Source organism: Thermobia domestica, chromosome 1, assembly GCF_964235325.1.
Source record: "Thermobia domestica chromosome 1, izTheDome1.hap1.1, whole genome shotgun sequence".
Classification (NCBI taxonomy): Eukaryota; Metazoa; Arthropoda; class Insecta; order Zygentoma; family Lepismatidae; genus Thermobia; species Thermobia domestica.
The window spans coordinates 387,993-406,068 of NC_137454.1; the positions used below are offsets into that span (position 1 = coordinate 387,993).

At 34.5% G+C, this 18,076-nt stretch overlaps 1 protein-coding gene across 2 annotated transcripts in view; it reads left to right on the forward strand.

The window, feature by feature from the left end:
* Positions 1 to 18,076, forward strand: part of LOC145682979 (protein VAC14 homolog) — an 86,462-nt gene that overhangs the window by 24,851 nt on the left and 43,535 nt on the right. The window lies entirely within an intron of this gene.

Genomic DNA, 18,076 nt, shown 5'->3' on the forward strand with positions numbered 1-18,076 from the left:
CAGAAATTTAATTTCTAATCCTAATCCTTTCTTCCTTCCCTTTCCTCGAATAGTGTGATTGTCCAGAGTCGTCATTCCTCATACGTGACGGGGTAACATGGCCATAGATGCCGAAAGCTCAGAAATCTAATTTCTAATCCTAATCCTTTCTTCCTTCCCTTTCCTCGAATAGTATGATAGTCGCGAGACGTCATTCCTTATACGTGACGGGGTAACATGGCCATAGATGCCGAAAGCTCAGAAATCTAATTTCTAATCCTAATCCTTTCTTCCTTCCCTTTCCTCGAATAGTGTGATCGTCGAGAGACGTCATTCCTCATACGTGACGGGGTAACATGGCCATAGATGCCGAAAGCTCAGAAATCTAATTTCTAATCCTAATTCTTTCTTCCTTCCCTTTCCTCGAATAGTGTGATTGTCCAGAGTCGTCATCCCTCATACGTGACGGGATAACATGGCCATAGATGCCGTAAGCTCAGAAATCTAATTTCTAATCCTAATCCTTTCTTCCTTCCCTTTCCTCGAATAGTGTGATTGTCCAGAGTCGTCATCCCTCATACGTGACGGGGTAACATGGCCATAGATGCCGAAAGCTCAGAAATCTAATTTCTAATCCTAATGCTTTCTTCCTTCCCTTTCCTCGAATAGTGTGATCGTCGAGAGACGTCATTCCTCATACGTGACGGGGTAACATGGCCATAGATGCCGAAAGCTCAGAAATTTAATTTCTAATCCTAATCCTTTCTTCCTTCCCTTTCCTCGAATAGTGTGATTGTCCAGAGTCGTCATTCCTCATACGTGACGGGGTAACATGGCCATAGATGCCGAAAGCTCAGAAATCTAATTTCTAATCCTAATCCTTTCTTCCTTCCCTTTCCTCGAATAGTATGATAGTCGCGAGACGTCATTCCTTATACGTGACGGGGTAACATGGCCATAGATGCCGAAAGCTCAGAAATCTAATTTCTAATCCTAATCCTTTCTTCCTTCCCTTTCCTCGAATAGTGTGATCGTCGAGAGACGTCATTCCTCATACGTGACGGGGTAACATGGCCATAGATGCCGAAAGCTCAGAAATCTAATTTCTAATCCTAATTCTTTCTTCCTTCCCTTTCCTCGAATAGTGTGATTGTCCAGAGTCGTCATCCCTCATACGTGACGGGATAACATGGCCATAGATGCCGTAAGCTCAGAAATCTAATTTCTAATCCTAATCCTTTCTTCCTTCCCTTTCCTCGAATAGTGTGATTGTCCAGAGTCGTCATCCCTCATACGTAACGGGGTAACATGGCCATAGATGCCGTAAGCTCAGAAATTTAATTTCTAATCCTAATCCTTTCTTCCTTCCCTTTCCTCAAATAGTGTGATTGTCCAGAGTCTTCATCCCTCATACGTGACGGAGTAACATGGCCATAGATGCCGAAAGCTCAGAAATTTAATTTCTAATCCTAATCCTTTCTTCCTTCCCTTTCCTCGGATAGTGTGATCGTCGAGAGACGTCATTCCTCATACGTGACGGGGTAACATGGCCATAGATGCCGAAAGCTCAGAAATTTAATTTCTAATCCTAATCCTTTCTTCGTTTCCTTTCCTCGAATAGTGTGATTGTCCAGAGTCGTCATCCCTCATACGTGACGGGGTAACATGGCCATAGATGCCGAAAGCTCAGAAATTTAATTTCTAATCCTAATCCTTTCTTCCTTCCCTTTCCTCGAATAGTGTGATTGTCCAGAGTCGTCATCCCTCATACGTGACGGGGTAGCATGGCCATAGATGCCGAAAGCTCAGAAATCTAATTTCTAATCCTAATCCTTTCTTCCTTCCCTTTCCTCGAATAGTGTGATCGTCGAGAGACGTCATTCCTCATACGTGACGGGGTAACATGGCCATAGATGCCGAAAGCTCAGAAATTTAATTTCTAATCCTAATCCTTTCTTCCTTCCCTTTCCTCGAATAGTGTGATTGTCCAGAGTCGTCATCCCTCATACGTGACGGGGTAACATGGCCATAGATGCCGAAAGCTCAGAAATTTAATTTCTAATCCTAATCCTTTCTTCCTTCCCTTTCCTCGGATAGTGTGATCGTCGAGAGACGTCATTCCTCATACGTGACGGGGTAACATGGCCATAGATGCCGAAAGCTCAGAAATTTAATTTCTAATCCTAATCCTTTCTTCCTTCCCTTTCCTCGAATAGTGTGATTGTCCAGAGTCGTCATCCCTCATACGTGACGGGGTAACATGGCCATAGATGCCGAAAGCTCAGAAATTTAATTTCTAATCCTAATCCTTTCTTCCTTCCCTTTCCTCGAATAGTGTGATTGTCCAGAGTCGTCATCCCTCATACGTGACGGGGTAACATGGCCATAGATGCCGAAAGCTCAGAAATCTAATTTCTAATCCTAATCCTTTCTTCCTTCCCTTTCCTCGAATAGTGTGATCGTTGAGAGACGTCATTCCTCATACGTGACGGGGTAACATGGCCATAGATGCTGAAAGCTCAGAAATTTGATTTCTAATCCTAATCCTTTCTTCCTTCCCTTTCCTCGAATAGTGTGATTGTCCAGAGTCGTCATCCCTCATACGTGACGGGGTAACATGGCCATAGATGCCGAAAGCTCAGAAATCTAATTTCTAATCCTAATCCTCTTTTCTTTCCCTTTCCTCGAATAGTGTGATCGTCGAGAGACGTCATTCCTCATACGTGACGGGGGTAACATGGCCATAGATGCCGAAAGCTCAGAAATTTAATTTCTAATCCTAATCCTTTCTTCCTTCCCTTTCCTCGAATAGTGTGATTGTCCAGAGTCTTCATCCCTCATACGTGACGGAGTAACATGGCCATAGATGCCGAAAGCTCAGAAATCTAATTTCTAATCCTAATCCTTTCTTCCTTCCCTTTCCTCGAATAGTATGATAGTCGAGAGACGTCATTCCTCATACGTGACGGGGTAACATGGCCATAGATGCCGAAAGCTCAGAAATCTAATTTCTAATCCTAATCCTTTCTTCCTTCCCCTTCCTCGAATAGTGTGATCGTCGAGAGACGTCATTCCTCATACGTGACGGGGTAACATGGCCATAGATGCCGAAAGCTCAGAAATCTAATTTCTAATCCTAATCCTTTCTTCCTTCCCCTTCCTCGAATAGTGTGATCGTCGAGAGACGTCATTCCTCATACGTGACGGGGTAACATGGCCATAGATGCCGTAAGCTCAGAAGTCTAATTTCTAATCCTAATCCTTTCTTCCTTCCCCTTCCTCGAATAGTGTGATCGTCGAGAGACGTCATCCCTCATACGTGACGGGTTAACATGGCCATAGATGCCGAAAGCTCAGAAATCTAATTTCTAATCCTAATCCTTTCTTCCTTCCCTTTCCTCGAATACTGTGATCGTCGAGAGACGTCATCCCTCATACGTGACGGGGTAACATGGCCATAGATGCCGAAAGCTCAGAAATCTAATTTCTAATCCTAATCCTTTCTTCCTTCCCTTTCCTCGAATACTGTGATCGTCGAGAGACGTCATCCCTCATACGTGACGGGGTAACATGGCCATAGATGCCGAAAGCTCAGAAATCTAATTTCTAATCCTAATCCTTTCTTCCATCTCTTTCCTCGAATAGTGTGATCGTCCAGAGACGTCACCCCTCATACGTGACGGGGTAACATGGTTATAAATGCCGAAAGCTCAGAAATCTAATTTCTAATCCTAATCCTTTCTTCCTTCCCTTTCCTCGAATACTGTGATCGTCCAAAGACGTCATCCCTCATACGTGACGGGGTAACATGGCCATAGATGCCGAAAGCTCAGAAATCTAATTTCTAATCCTAATCCTTTCTTCCTTCTCTTTCCTCGAATACTGTGATCGTCCAGAGACGTCACCCCTCATACGTGACGGGGTAACATGGTTATAAATGCCGAAAGCTCAGAAATCTAATTTCTAATCCTAATCCTTTCTTCCTTCCCTTTCCTCGAATACTGTGATCGTCCAGAGACGTCATCCCTCATACGTGACGGGGTAACATGGCCATAGATGCCGAAAGCTCAGAAATTTAATTTCTAATCCTAATCCTTTCTTCCTTCCCTTTCCTCGAATAGTGTGATTGTCCAGAGTCGTCATCCCTCATACGTGACGGGGTAACATGGCCATAGATGCCGAAAGCTCAGAAATCTAATTTCTAATCCTAATCCTTTCTTCCTTCCCTTTCCTCGAATAGTGTGATCGTTGAGAGACGTCATTCCTCATACGTGACGGGGTAACATGGCCATAGATGCTGAAAGCTCAGAAATTTGATTTCTAATCCTAATCCTTTCTTCCTTCCCTTTCCTCGAATAGTGTGATTGTCCAGAGTCGTCATCCCTCATACGTGACGGGGTAACATGGCCATAGATGCCGAAAGCTCAGAAATCTAATTTCTAATCCTAATCCTCTTTTCTTTCCCTTTCCTCGAATAGTGTGATCGTCGAGAGACGTCATTCCTCATACGTGACGGGGGTAACATGGCCATAGATGCCGAAAGCTCAGAAATTTAATTTCTAATCCTAATCCTTTCTTCCTTCCCTTTCCTCGAATAGTGTGATTGTCCAGAGTCTTCATCCCTCATACGTGACGGAGTAACATGGCCATAGATGCCGAAAGCTCAGAAATCTAATTTCTAATCCTAATCCTTTCTTCCTTCCCTTTCCTCGAATAGTATGATAGTCGAGAGACGTCATTCCTCATACGTGACGGGGTAACATGGCCATAGATGCCGAAAGCTCAGAAATCTAATTTCTAATCCTAATCCTTTCTTCCTTCCCCTTCCTCGAATAGTGTGATCGTCGAGAGACGTCATTCCTCATACGTGACGGGGTAACATGGCCATAGATGCCGAAAGCTCAGAAATCTAATTTCTAATCCTAATCCTTTCTTCCTTCCCCTTCCTCGAATAGTGTGATCGTCGAGAGACGTCATTCCTCATACGTGACGGGGTAACATGGCCATAGATGCCGTAAGCTCAGAAGTCTAATTTCTAATCCTAATCCTTTCTTCCTTCCCCTTCCTCGAATAGTGTGATCGTCGAGAGACGTCATCCCTCATACGTGACGGGTTAACATGGCCATAGATGCCGAAAGCTCAGAAATCTAATTTCTAATCCTAATCCTTTCTTCCTTCCCTTTCCTCGAATACTGTGATCGTCGAGAGACGTCATCCCTCATACGTGACGGGGTAACATGGCCATAGATGCCGAAAGCTCAGAAATCTAATTTCTAATCCTAATCCTTTCTTCCTTCCCTTTCCTCGAATACTGTGATCGTCGAGAGACGTCATCCCTCATACGTGACGGGGTAACATGGCCATAGATGCTGAAAGCTCAGAAATCTAATTTCTAATCCTAATCCTTTCTTCCTTCCCTTTCCTCGAATACTGTGATCGTCCAGAGACGTCATCCCTCATACGTGACGGGGTAACATGGCCATAGATGCCGAAAGCTCAGAAATCTAATTTCTAATCCTAATCCTTTCTTCCTTCCCCTTCCTCGAATAGTGTGATCGTCCAGAGACGTCATTCCTCATACGTGACGGGGTAACATGGCCATAGATGCCGTAAGCTCAGAAGTCTAATTTCTAATCCTAATCCTTTCTTCCTTCCCTTTCCTCGAATACTGTGATCGTCGAGAGACGTCATCCCTCATACGTGACGGGTTAACATGGCCATAGATGCCGAAAGCTCAGAAATCTAATTTCTAATCCTAATCCTTTCTTCCTTCCCTTTCCTCGAATACTGTGATCGTCGAGAGACGTCATCCCTCATACGTGACGGGGTAACATGGCCATAGATGCCGTAAGCTCAGAAGTCTAATTTCTAATCCTAATCCTTTCTTCCTTCCCTTTCCTCGAATACTGTGATCGTCGAGAGACGTCATCCCTCATACGTGACGGGGTAACATGGCCATAGATGCTGAAAGCTCAGAAATCTAATTTCTAATCCTAATCCTTTCTTCCTTCCCTTTCCTCGAATACTGTGATCGTCGAGAGACGTCATCCCTCATACGTGACGGGGTAACATGGCCATAGATGCTGAAAGCTCAGAAATCTAATTTCTAATCCTAATCCTTTCTTCCTTCCCTTTCCTCGAATACTGTGATCGTCCAGAGACGTCATCCCTCATACGTGACGGGGTAACATGGCCATAGATGCCGTAAGCTCAGAAGTCTAATTTCTAATCCTAATCCTTTCTTCCTTCCCTTTCCTCGAATACTGTGATCGTCGAGAGACGTCATCCCTCATACGTGACGGGGTAACATGGCCATAGATGCTGAAAGCTCAGAAATCTAATTTCTAATCCTAATCCTTTCTTCCTTCCCTTTCCTCGAATACTGTGATCGTCCAGAGACGTCATCCCTCATACGTGACGGGGTAACATGGCCATAGATGCCGAAAGCTCAGAAATCTAATTTCTAATCCTAATCCTTTCTTCCTTCCCTTTCCTCGAATACTGTGATCGTCCAGAGACGTCATCCCTCATACGTGACGGGGTAACATGGCCATAGATGCTGAAAGCTCAGAAATCTAATTTCTAATCCTAATCCTTTCTTCCTTCCCTTTCCTCGAATACTGTGATCGTCGAGAGACGTCATCCCTCATACGTGACGGGGTAACATGGCCATAGATGCCGTAAGCTCAGAAGTCTAATTTCTAATCCTAATCCTTTCTTCCTTCCCTTTCCTCGAATACTGTGATCGTCGAGAGACGTCATCCCTCATACGTGACGGGGTAACATGGCCATAGATGCTGAAAGCTCAGAAATCTAATTTCTAATCCTAATCCTTTCTTCCTTCCCTTTCCTCGAATACTGTGATCGTCCAGAGACGTCATCCCTCATACGTGACGGGGTAACATGGCCATAGATGCCGAAAGCTCAGAAATCTAATTTCTAATCCTAATCCTTTCTTCCTTCCCCTTCCTCGAATAGTGTGATCGTCGAGAGACGTCATTCCTCATACGTGACGGGGTAACATGGCCATAGATGCCGTAAGCTCAGAAATCTAATTTCTAATCCTAATCCTTTCTTCCTTCCCTTTCCTCGAATACTGTGATCGTCGAGAGACGTCATCCCTCATACGTGACGGGGTAACATGGCCATAGATGCCGAAAGCTCAGAAATCTAATTTCTAATCCTAATCCTTTCTTCCTTCCCTTTCCTCGAATACTGTGATCGTCCAGAGACGTCATCCCTCATACGTGACGGGGTAACATGGCCATAGATGCCGAAAGCTCAGAAATCTAATTTCTAATCCTAAAATCGTTAAATTCAATAATTACATTTCAAAATAATATTTTGAAAATATGTTTTAAGAAATGACTAGTTGAAAGAGTAAGTTTAGAATCTATACAATCAATTTTCAGTTTCTTTTTCTAATAATCAATTGTATATGAAAATTTTTAATATATCTGAGAAATAATATAAATGAATGGCAAGGAGTTGATGATGTGTGTGAAACTAGAAGTGTAACACAAAAACATTTATTCACAATAAGAACAACTAGATGTATAACACATATCAGACTCATTATGGAGAAAGAAAAATTTAGAGTTAATTGCCGACATTTAATTGGACGAATTGAAGCAATATTACAGAAATAACGTCCAGCTTAAATTTATGTATTAGTCAGCTGACTTAAAGAAATTTTCTCAAACACAAGCACCTGCTTATGTGAGCATTAATCTCTACAGAAATACAAATATTTATGTTAGTATTGCGAGATGACCGGAACAGGAAGATAGGACTTCTGGAAATCTGAAGCTCTATCTGTCTTGGAATATAGGGTGTGTTGAATAGTATAGGAAATCTTGAACTCCGATTTGCTTTAGAGCCGCGATGGCTCAGTGGTAGAGCGTTCACCTCTGGTGCATGGGGTCTTTGGTTCAAACCCAGCTCGCGCCAAGTGAGCTTTGTGGTGGGCAGACACCGTGTACGTGAGTGTTCTCGTGGTTCTCCCGTTTCCTTCCACTTTCTTTCTACCATTTTTCTTCAAATTTCTCATCATCACTGTCACCTTTAGCCTAGTCGGTATAAGCGTGGTACGTAAAACTGAAAGATTTCATTTCATGTTATTTTTCCGATTTCCTTTAGATAAGAATGAAGATCAATGTAAATAAAGAAAAGGACATTTGGATTTATGTAATTTCCATTGAATAATCTTATATTTTCTTTCTTTTTCTTTCCTTTGGTATTTTGTTAAAATATTTTCGTATTATTATACTGTTATTCTATAATTTAGTTTCTCTCTCTCTAAATTATATATATATATATATATATATATATATATATATATATATATATATATATATATGCTTATTGTAACTTTTTCTTTTCTTTCAACAAACTTTCAATTGATGTCTGTCACTTCTAGTTGCAATATGAAGTACAAAATGAGAGTGGAAACACATTCATGGTACTGAATCCATATTTGAAGTCTACTTGTCGGTAACTGTTTTCGTCCTATCCATTATGTTATCAGTATTATAATCGAATAATTCAGTCCCATCTGAGTTACAAACAACTACACAGTGTCTTTATCTAAGAGTGGTAGAGTGTATGGCAGCTATGGGATCGGGTTGGGTGACATGGTGGTTGACGCACCGGCGCGGTACGCCGAGGATCCCGAGTTCGAGTTTCGGCTCAGTCATGCTTTTGTTCGCTCTTTGTGTATTATTGAGGATTTTGTGTGTGAAAATAAGTTCTAAATCGGTTGTTTCCTCCTTTTAATAATATATTTGGCAAAGGATTTTTGTAATATATTCAATTATAAATAATTTAAAGTTCTGATATGTGGAAATGTGTATTTCCTTCATGTTTTTTAATAGATGTCGTGAACAAATTGTTAAGTCAGGAGAGTGCGACATGAATTTTTGTAACGACCTTGAGGAGAATTTTTGCAGAGGAGTCCTAAAATTCAAATTCTACCACTGTTTTCAACAATATGTTAATGAGAAATTTCAATGCAACAGTGTATTTTAAATATTGTATGTATTTGTTACAAACGTTTTGTGCAAAGAAGTTACCGGTTCTCAGTTAAACATTCATATTATGTGGAGCGTTAAAATATGAACAAGAATAATTATGTTACACGGTGATTATTAAACAGAATAAAATTGCTTACACACTGTTTTTGTATGTAGTTCCCTGCAGTAGACTTGCTTTGTTGTTGAGCAAACTTCTTAATCCCAAAAGAGTGGAAGTATCTTCATCTGCATGTTAACCCATTTTTGTATAGTATCCATTACTTTCCCATTGGAATTGAAACTCTTCTTAAGTGGACCGAAGACATCAGTCCTCAATTGAGTCTAAAAAGTGCTTCCATGTCGTACCGTGTCACTGATTTATTTGTTTGTGTTCAGGCTTCAAAAGGCATGGAATCCACGTTGTTCAATGTAAAATTATCTTTGACTATTGTTTCTGCATTGCTAACACTTCAAGTTTTCCAGCGATTTCTCTTAAACATACTTCTAAGACAGACGCACACCCAGAAATTTTTGTTGGGAGAGGTCCAATTCCAGAAGCCACTACGTCTATGTAGTATTAAACGGATTATTATTCTGCATCCGAAAAGACAATAAGTAATTGTAAAATACTCCCACCTATATTTTCAGAAAAAAAAAATTATAAAACTAAATCGTTTTTATAAGAGAAAGAGTACAGATGAAGTGTAAGATCAAATTTTCCTGATATATCAATCATTTCCCTGTTAAACAAGTATAGTTTTATTATAGTATTATAGTATAGGTTATACTTCCATCTATATTTTTAGGAAATAATGATAGAACTAGATTGTTTTTATAAGAGAAAGAGTACAGATGAAGTGTAAGATCAAATTTTCCTGATATATCAATCATTTCCCTGTTAAACAAGTATAGTTTTATTATAGTATTATAGTATAGGTTATACTTCCATCTATATTTTTAGGAAATAATGATAGAACTAGATTGTTTTTATAAGAGAAAGAGTACAGATGAAGTGTAAGATCAAATTTTCCTGATATATCAATCATTTCCCTGTTAAACAAGTATAGTTTTATTATAGTATTATAGTATAGGTTATACTTCCATCTATATTTTTAGGAAATAATGATAGAACTAGATTGTTTTTATAAGAGAAAGAGTACAGATGAAGTGTAAGATCAAATTTTCCTGATATATCAATCATTTCCCTGTTAAACAAGTATAGTTTTATTATAGTATTATAGTATAGGTTATACTTCCATCTATATTTTTAGGAAATAATGATAGAACTAGATTGTTTTTATAAGAGAAAGAGTACAGATGAAGTGTAAGATCAAATTTTCCTGATATATCAATCATTTCCCTGTTAAACAAGTATAGTTTTATTATAGTATTATAGTATAGGTTATACTTCCATCTATATTTTTAGGAAATAATGATAGAACTAGATTGTTTTTATAAGAGAAAGAGTACAGATGAAGTGTAAGATCAAATTTTCCTGATATATCAATCATTTCCCTGTTAAACAAGTATAGTTTTATTATAGTATTATAGTATAGGTTATACTTCCATCTATATTTTTAGGAAATAATGATAGAACTAGATTGTTTTTATAAGAGAAAGAGTACAGATGAAGTGTAAGATCAAATTTTCATGCTACATCAATCATTTCCCTGTTAAACAAGTATAGTTTTATTATAGTATTATAGTATAGGTTATACTTCCATCTATATTTTTAGGAAATAATGATAGAACTAGATTGTTTTTATAAGAGAAAGAGTACAGATGAAGTGTAAGATCAAATTTTCATGCTACATCAATCATTTCCCTGTTAAACAAGTATAGTTTTATTATAGTATTATAGTATAGGTTATACTTCCATCTATATTTTTAGGAAATAATGATAGAACTAGATTGTTTTTATAAGAGAAAGAGTACAGATGAAGTGTAAGATCAAATTTTCCTGATATATCAATCATTTCCCTGTTAAACAAGTATAGTTTTATTATAGTATTATAGTATAGGTTATACTTCCATCTATATTTTTAGGAAATAATGATAGAACTAGATTGTTTTTATAAGAGAAAGAGTACAGATGAAGTGTAAGATCAAATTTTCCTGATATATCAATCATTTCCCTGTTAAACAAGTATAGTTTTATTATAGTATTATAGTATAGGTTATACTTCCATCTATATTTTTAGGAAATAATGATAGAACTAGATTGTTTTTATAAGAGAAAGAGTACAGATGAAGTGTAAGATCAAATTTTCCTGATATATCAATCATTTCCCTGTTAAACAAGTATAGTTTTATTATAGTATTATAGTATAGGTTATACTTCCATCTATATTTTTAGGAAATAATGATAGAACTAGATTGTTTTTATAAGAGAAAGAGTACAGATGAAGTGTAAGATCAAATTTTCCTGATATATCAATCATTTCCCTGTTAAACAAGTATAGTTTTATTATAGTATTATAGTATAGGTTATACTTCCATCTATATTTTTAGGAAATAATGATAGAACTAGATTGTTTTTATAAGAGAAAGAGTACAGATGAAGTGTAAGATCAAATTTTCATGCTACATCAATCATTTCCCTGTTAAACAAGTATAGTTTTATTATAGTATTATAGTATAGGTTATACTTCCATCTATATTTTTAGGAAATAATGATAGAACTAGATTGTTTTTATAAGAGAAAGAGTACAGATGAAGTGTAAGATCAAATTTTTATACTTCATCAATCATTCCTCTGTTAAACAAGTATAGTTTTATTATAGTATTATAGTATAGGTTATACTTCCATCTATATTTTTAGGAAATAATGATAGAACTAGATTGTTTTTATAAGAGAAAGAGTACAGATGAAGTGTAAGATCAAATTTTCATGCTACATCAATCATTTCCCTGTTAAACAAGTATAGTTTTATTATAGTATTATAGTATAGGTTATACTTCCATCTATATTTTTAGGAAATAATGATAGAACTAGATTGTTTTTATAAGAGAAAGAGTACAGATGAAGTGTAAGATCAAATTTTTATACTTCATCAATCATTCCTCTGTTAAACAAGTATAGTTTTATTATAGTATTATAGTATAGGTTATACTTCCATCTATATTTTTAGGAAATAATGATAGAACTAGATTGTTTTTATAAGAGAAAGAGTACAGATGAAGTGTAAGATCAAATTTTCATGCTACATCAATCATTTCCCTGTTAAACAAGTATAGTTTTATTATAGTATTATAGTATAGGTTATACTTCCATCTATATTTTTAGGAAATAATGATAGAACTAGATTGTTTTTATAAGAGAAAGAGTACAGATGAAGTGTAAGATCAAATTTTTATACTTCATCAATCATTCCTCTGTTAAACAAGTATAGTTTTATTATAGTATTATAGTATAGGTTATACTTCCATCTATATTTTTAGGAAATAATGATAGAACTAGATTGTTTTTATAAGAGAAAGAGTACAGATGAAGTGTAAGATCAAATTTTCATGCTACATCAATCATTTCCCTGTTAAACAAGTATAGTTTTATTATAGTATTATAGTATAGGTTATACTTCCATCTATATTTTTAGGAAATAATGATAGAACTAGATTGTTTTTATAAGAGAAAGAGTACAGATGAAGTGTAAGATCAAATTTTCATGCTACATCAATCATTTCCCTGTTAAACAAGTATAGTTTTATTATAGTATTATAGTATAGGTTATACTTCCATCTATATTTTTAGGAAATAATGATAGAACTAGATTGTTTTTATAAGAGAAAGAGTACAGATGAAGTGTAAGATCAAATTTTTATACTTCATCAATCATTCCTCTGTTAAACAAGTATAGTTTTATTATAGTATTATAGTATAGGTTATACTTCCATCTATATTTTTAGGAAATAATGATAGAACTAGATTGTTTTTATAAGAGAAAGAGTACAGATGAAGTGTAAGATCAAATTTTCCTGATATATCAATCATTTCCCTGTTAAACAAGTATAGTTTTATTATAGTATTATAGTATAGGTTATACTTCCATCTATATTTTTAGGAAATAATGATAGAACTAGATTGTTTTTATAAGAGAAAGAGTACAGATGAAGTGTAAGATCAAATTTTCCTGATATATCAATCATTTCCCTGTTAAACAAGTATAGTTTTATTATAGTATTATAGTATAGGTTATACTTCCATCTATATTTTTAGGAAATAATGATAGAACTAGATTGTTTTTATAAGAGAAAGAGTACAGATGAAGTGTAAGATCAAATTTTTATACTTCATCAATCATTCCTCTGTTAAACAAGTATAGTTTTATTATAGTATTATAGTATAGGTTATACTTCCATCTATATTTTTAGGAAATAATGATAGAACTAGATTGTTTTTATAAGAGAAAGAGTACAGATGAAGTGTAAGATCAAATTTTCCTGATATATCAATCATTTCCCTGTTAAACAAGTATAGTTTTATTATAGTATTATAGTATAGGTTATACTTCCATCTATATTTTTAGGAAATAATGATAGAACTAGATTGTTTTTATAAGAGAAAGAGTACAGATGAAGTGTAAGATCAAATTTTCATGCTACATCAATCATTTCCCTGTTAAACAAGTATAGTTTTATTATAGTATTATAGTATAGGTTATACTTCCATCTATATTTTTAGGAAATAATGATAGAACTAGATTGTTTTTATAAGAGAAAGAGTACAGATGAAGTGTAAGATCAAATTTTTATACTTCATCAATCATTCCTCTGTTAAACAAGTATAGTTTTATTATAGTATTATAGTATAGGTTATACTTCCATCTATATTTTTAGGAAATAATGATAGAACTAGATTGTTTTTATAAGAGAAAGAGTACAGATGAAGTGTAAGATCAAATTTTCCTGATATATCAATCATTTCCCTGTTAAACAAGTATAGTTTTATTATAGTATTATAGTATAGGTTATACTTCCATCTATATTTTTAGGAAATAATGATAGAACTAGATTGTTTTTATAAGAGAAAGAGTACAGATGAAGTGTAAGATCAAATTTTCCTGATATATCAATCATTTCCCTGTTAAACAAGTATAGTTTTATTATAGTATTATAGTATAGGTTATACTTCCATCTATATTTTTAGGAAATAATGATAGAACTAGATTGTTTTTATAAGAGAAAGAGTACAGATGAAGTGTAAGATCAAATTTTCCTGATATATCAATCATTTCCCTGTTAAACAAGTATAGTTTTATTATAGTATTATAGTATAGGTTATACTTCCATCTATATTTTTAGGAAATAATGATAGAACTAGATTGTTTTTATAAGAGAAAGAGTACAGATGAAGTGTAAGATCAAATTTTCCTGATATATCAATCATTTCCCTGTTAAACAAGTATAGTTTTATTATAGTATTATAGTATAGGTTATACTTCCATCTATATTTTTAGGAAATAATGATAGAACTAGATTGTTTTTATAAGAGAAAGAGTACAGATGAAGTGTAAGATCAAATTTTCCTGATATATCAATCATTTCCCTGTTAAACAAGTATAGTTTTATTATAGTATTATAGTATAGGTTATACTTCCATCTATATTTTTAGGAAATAATGATAGAACTAGATTGTTTTTATAAGAGAAAGAGTACAGATGAAGTGTAAGATCAAATTTTCCTGATATATCAATCATTTCCCTGTTAAACAAGTATAGTTTTATTATAGTATTATAGTATAGGTTATACTTCCATCTATATTTTTAGGAAATAATGATAGAACTAGATTGTTTTTATAAGAGAAAGAGTACAGATGAAGTGTAAGATCAAATTTTCCTGATATATCAATCATTTCCCTGTTAAACAAGTATAGTTTTATTATAGTATTATAGTATAGGTTATACTTCCATCTATATTTTTAGGAAATAATGATAGAACTAGATTGTTTTTATAAGAGAAAGAGTACAGATGAAGTGTAAGATCAAATTTTCCTGATATATCAATCATTTCCCTGTTAAACAAGTATAGTTTTATTATAGTATTATAGTATAGGTTATACTTCCATCTATATTTTTAGGAAATAATGATAGAACTAGATTATTTTTATAAGAGAAAGAGTACAGATGAAGTGTAAGATCAAATTTTCATGCTACATCAATCATTTCCCTGTTAAACAAGTATAGTTTTATTATAGTATTATAGTATAGGTTATACTTCCATCTATATTTTTAGGAAATAATGATAGAACTAGATTGTTTTTATAAGAGAAAGAGTACAGATGAAGTGTAAGATCAAATTTTCATGCTACATCAATCATTTCCCTGTTAAACAAGTATAGTTTTATTATAGTATTATAGTATAGGTTATACTTCCATCTATATTTTTAGGAAATAATGATAGAACTAGATTGTTTTTATAAGAGAAAGAGTACAGATGAAGTGTAAGATCAAATTTTCCTGATATATCAATCATTTCCCTGTTAAACAAGTATAGTTTTATTATAGTATTATAGTATAGGTTATACTTCCATCTATATTTTTAGGAAATAATGATAGAACTAGATTGTTTTTATAAGAGAAAGAGTACAGATGAAGTGTAAGATCAAATTTTCCTGATATATCAATCATTTCCCTGTTAAACAAGTATAGTTTTATTATAGTATTATAGTATAGGTTATACTTCCATCTATATTTTTAGGAAATAATGATAGAACTAGATTGTTTTTATAAGAGAAAGAGTACAGATGAAGTGTAAGATCAAATTTTCCTGATATATCAATCATTTCCCTGTTAAACAAGTATAGTTTTATTATAGTATTATAGTATAGGTTATACTTCCATCTATATTTTTAGGAAATAATGATAGAACTAGATTGTTTTTATAAGAGAAAGAGTACAGATGAAGTGTAAGATCAAATTTTCCTGATATATCAATCATTTCCCTGTTAAACAAGTATAGTTTTATTATAGTATTATAGTATAGGTTATACTTCCATCTATATTTTTAGGAAATAATGATAGAACTAGATTGTTTTTATAAGAGAAAGAGTACAGATGAAGTGTAAGATCAAATTTTTATACTTCATCAATCATTCCTCTGTTAAACAAGTATAGTTTTATTATAGTATTATAGTATAGGTTATACTTCCATCTATATTTTTAGGAAATAATGATAGAACTAGATTGTTTTTATAAGAGAAAGAGTACAGATGAAGTGTAAGATCAAATTTTCCTGATATATCAATCATTTCCCTGTTAAACAAGTATAGTTTTATTATAGTATTATAGTATAGGTTATACTTCCATCTATATTTTTAGGAAATAATGATAGAACTAGATTGTTTTTATAAGAGAAAGAGTACAGATGAAGTGTAAGATCAAATTTTTATACTTCATCAATCATTCCTCTGTTAAACAAGTATAGTTTTATTATAGTATTATAGTATAGGTTATACTTCCATCTATATTTTTAGGAAATAATGATAGAACTAGATTGTTTTTATAAGAGAAAGAGTACAGATGAAGTGTAAGATCAAATTTTCATGCTACATCAATCATTTCCCTGTTAAACAAGTATAGTTTTATTATAGTATTATAGTATAGGTTATACTTCCATCTATATTTTTAGGAAATAATGATAGAACTAGATTGTTTTTATAAGAGAAAGAGTACAGATGAAGTGTAAGATCAAATTTTTATACTTCATCAATCATTCCTCTGTTAAACAAGTATAGTTTTATTATAGTATTATAGTATAGGTTATACTTCCATCTATATTTTTAGGAAATAATGATAGAACTAGATTGTTTTTATAAGAGAAAGAGTACAGATGAAGTGTAAGATCAAATTTTCATGCTACATCAATCATTTCCCTGTTAAACAAGTATAGTTTTATTATAGTATTATAGTATAGGTTATACTTCCATCTATATTTTTAGGAAATAATGATAGAACTAGATTGTTTTTATAAGAGAAAGAGTACAGATGAAGTGTAAGATCAAATGTTCATGCTACAGCAATCATTTCTCTGTTAAACAAATATAATTTTATTTTGAAAGTTTACAAACATATGTTGAATTAGGAAGTTTTTTTTTTTGGGTGGGTGGAAGGGGATCCGGACCCGGTGAACACCCCCTGGTGCTTGCGCCCCTGTTCTACGATCTTCTTACATAAATGATTTACAGCAGTGTACTTGTCTTCACTGGTTGAAGTGCTTGGCCGGTGGGTATTACGTTTATTTTCAATTCTTTTCCGGTCTTAGGGGCCGCGGTGGCTCAGTGGTAGAGCGTTCACCTCTGGTGTTTGGGGTCCCGGGTCCAAACCCTGCTCCCGCCAAGTGAACTTTGTGGTGAACAAACATCGTGTGCGTGGGTTTTCTCAGGGTTCTCCCGTTTCCTCCCACTTTCTTCATTCCACTATTCCATTCATCTCTCATCATCACCGTCTCCTTTAGCCTAGCCGGCATAAGCGTGGGACGTAAAACTCAAAAATTTCATTTCATTTTCTTTTCCGGTCTTTTGTAAATGGCTTGCACTATTCAACACTCTAGACTGAGAGAGACACTCATTCCCAAATTGTTTCTTAGATCCCGCTTAAATCACATTAGTGTTGATCCGTTCACTCGTGAAAATTTTAAATTTGCTGCACAATTCAACTATGTGCCTTTTGGTTTGACATAATTGCAGCTGATAGAAAAAGGAAACGAGATAACAGCCAGCAGTAGTAACGATTTGTGTAATTATTCAGTGCGACACGTCTACCTTGCATTTCTTCATGAGAACAGAGGATGAAAATTCCTGTTTTTACTTGAACGCCCACTTATAATAAACTGTAGAAACAAAGAAACCGAGAGGTTGATTGGTGCAATAAGAAGAGTGCGATAAACCCTATTCTGTGCCCAGTAAGAATAGCTAATATGCATCTCCTTAAAGTAAGCCTTGTATCCATTCATTTAGCTTTTAACGTATTTAAAGATCTTCCGTAAAAATTTTCCCTACTAAAAGTCTGTATGTTCCGCTTGTTATGGTAGCTTTAAATATATGGTATAATCTTAATTTGTTTTTCACAATTTTTGTTTCCCTTTCAGAG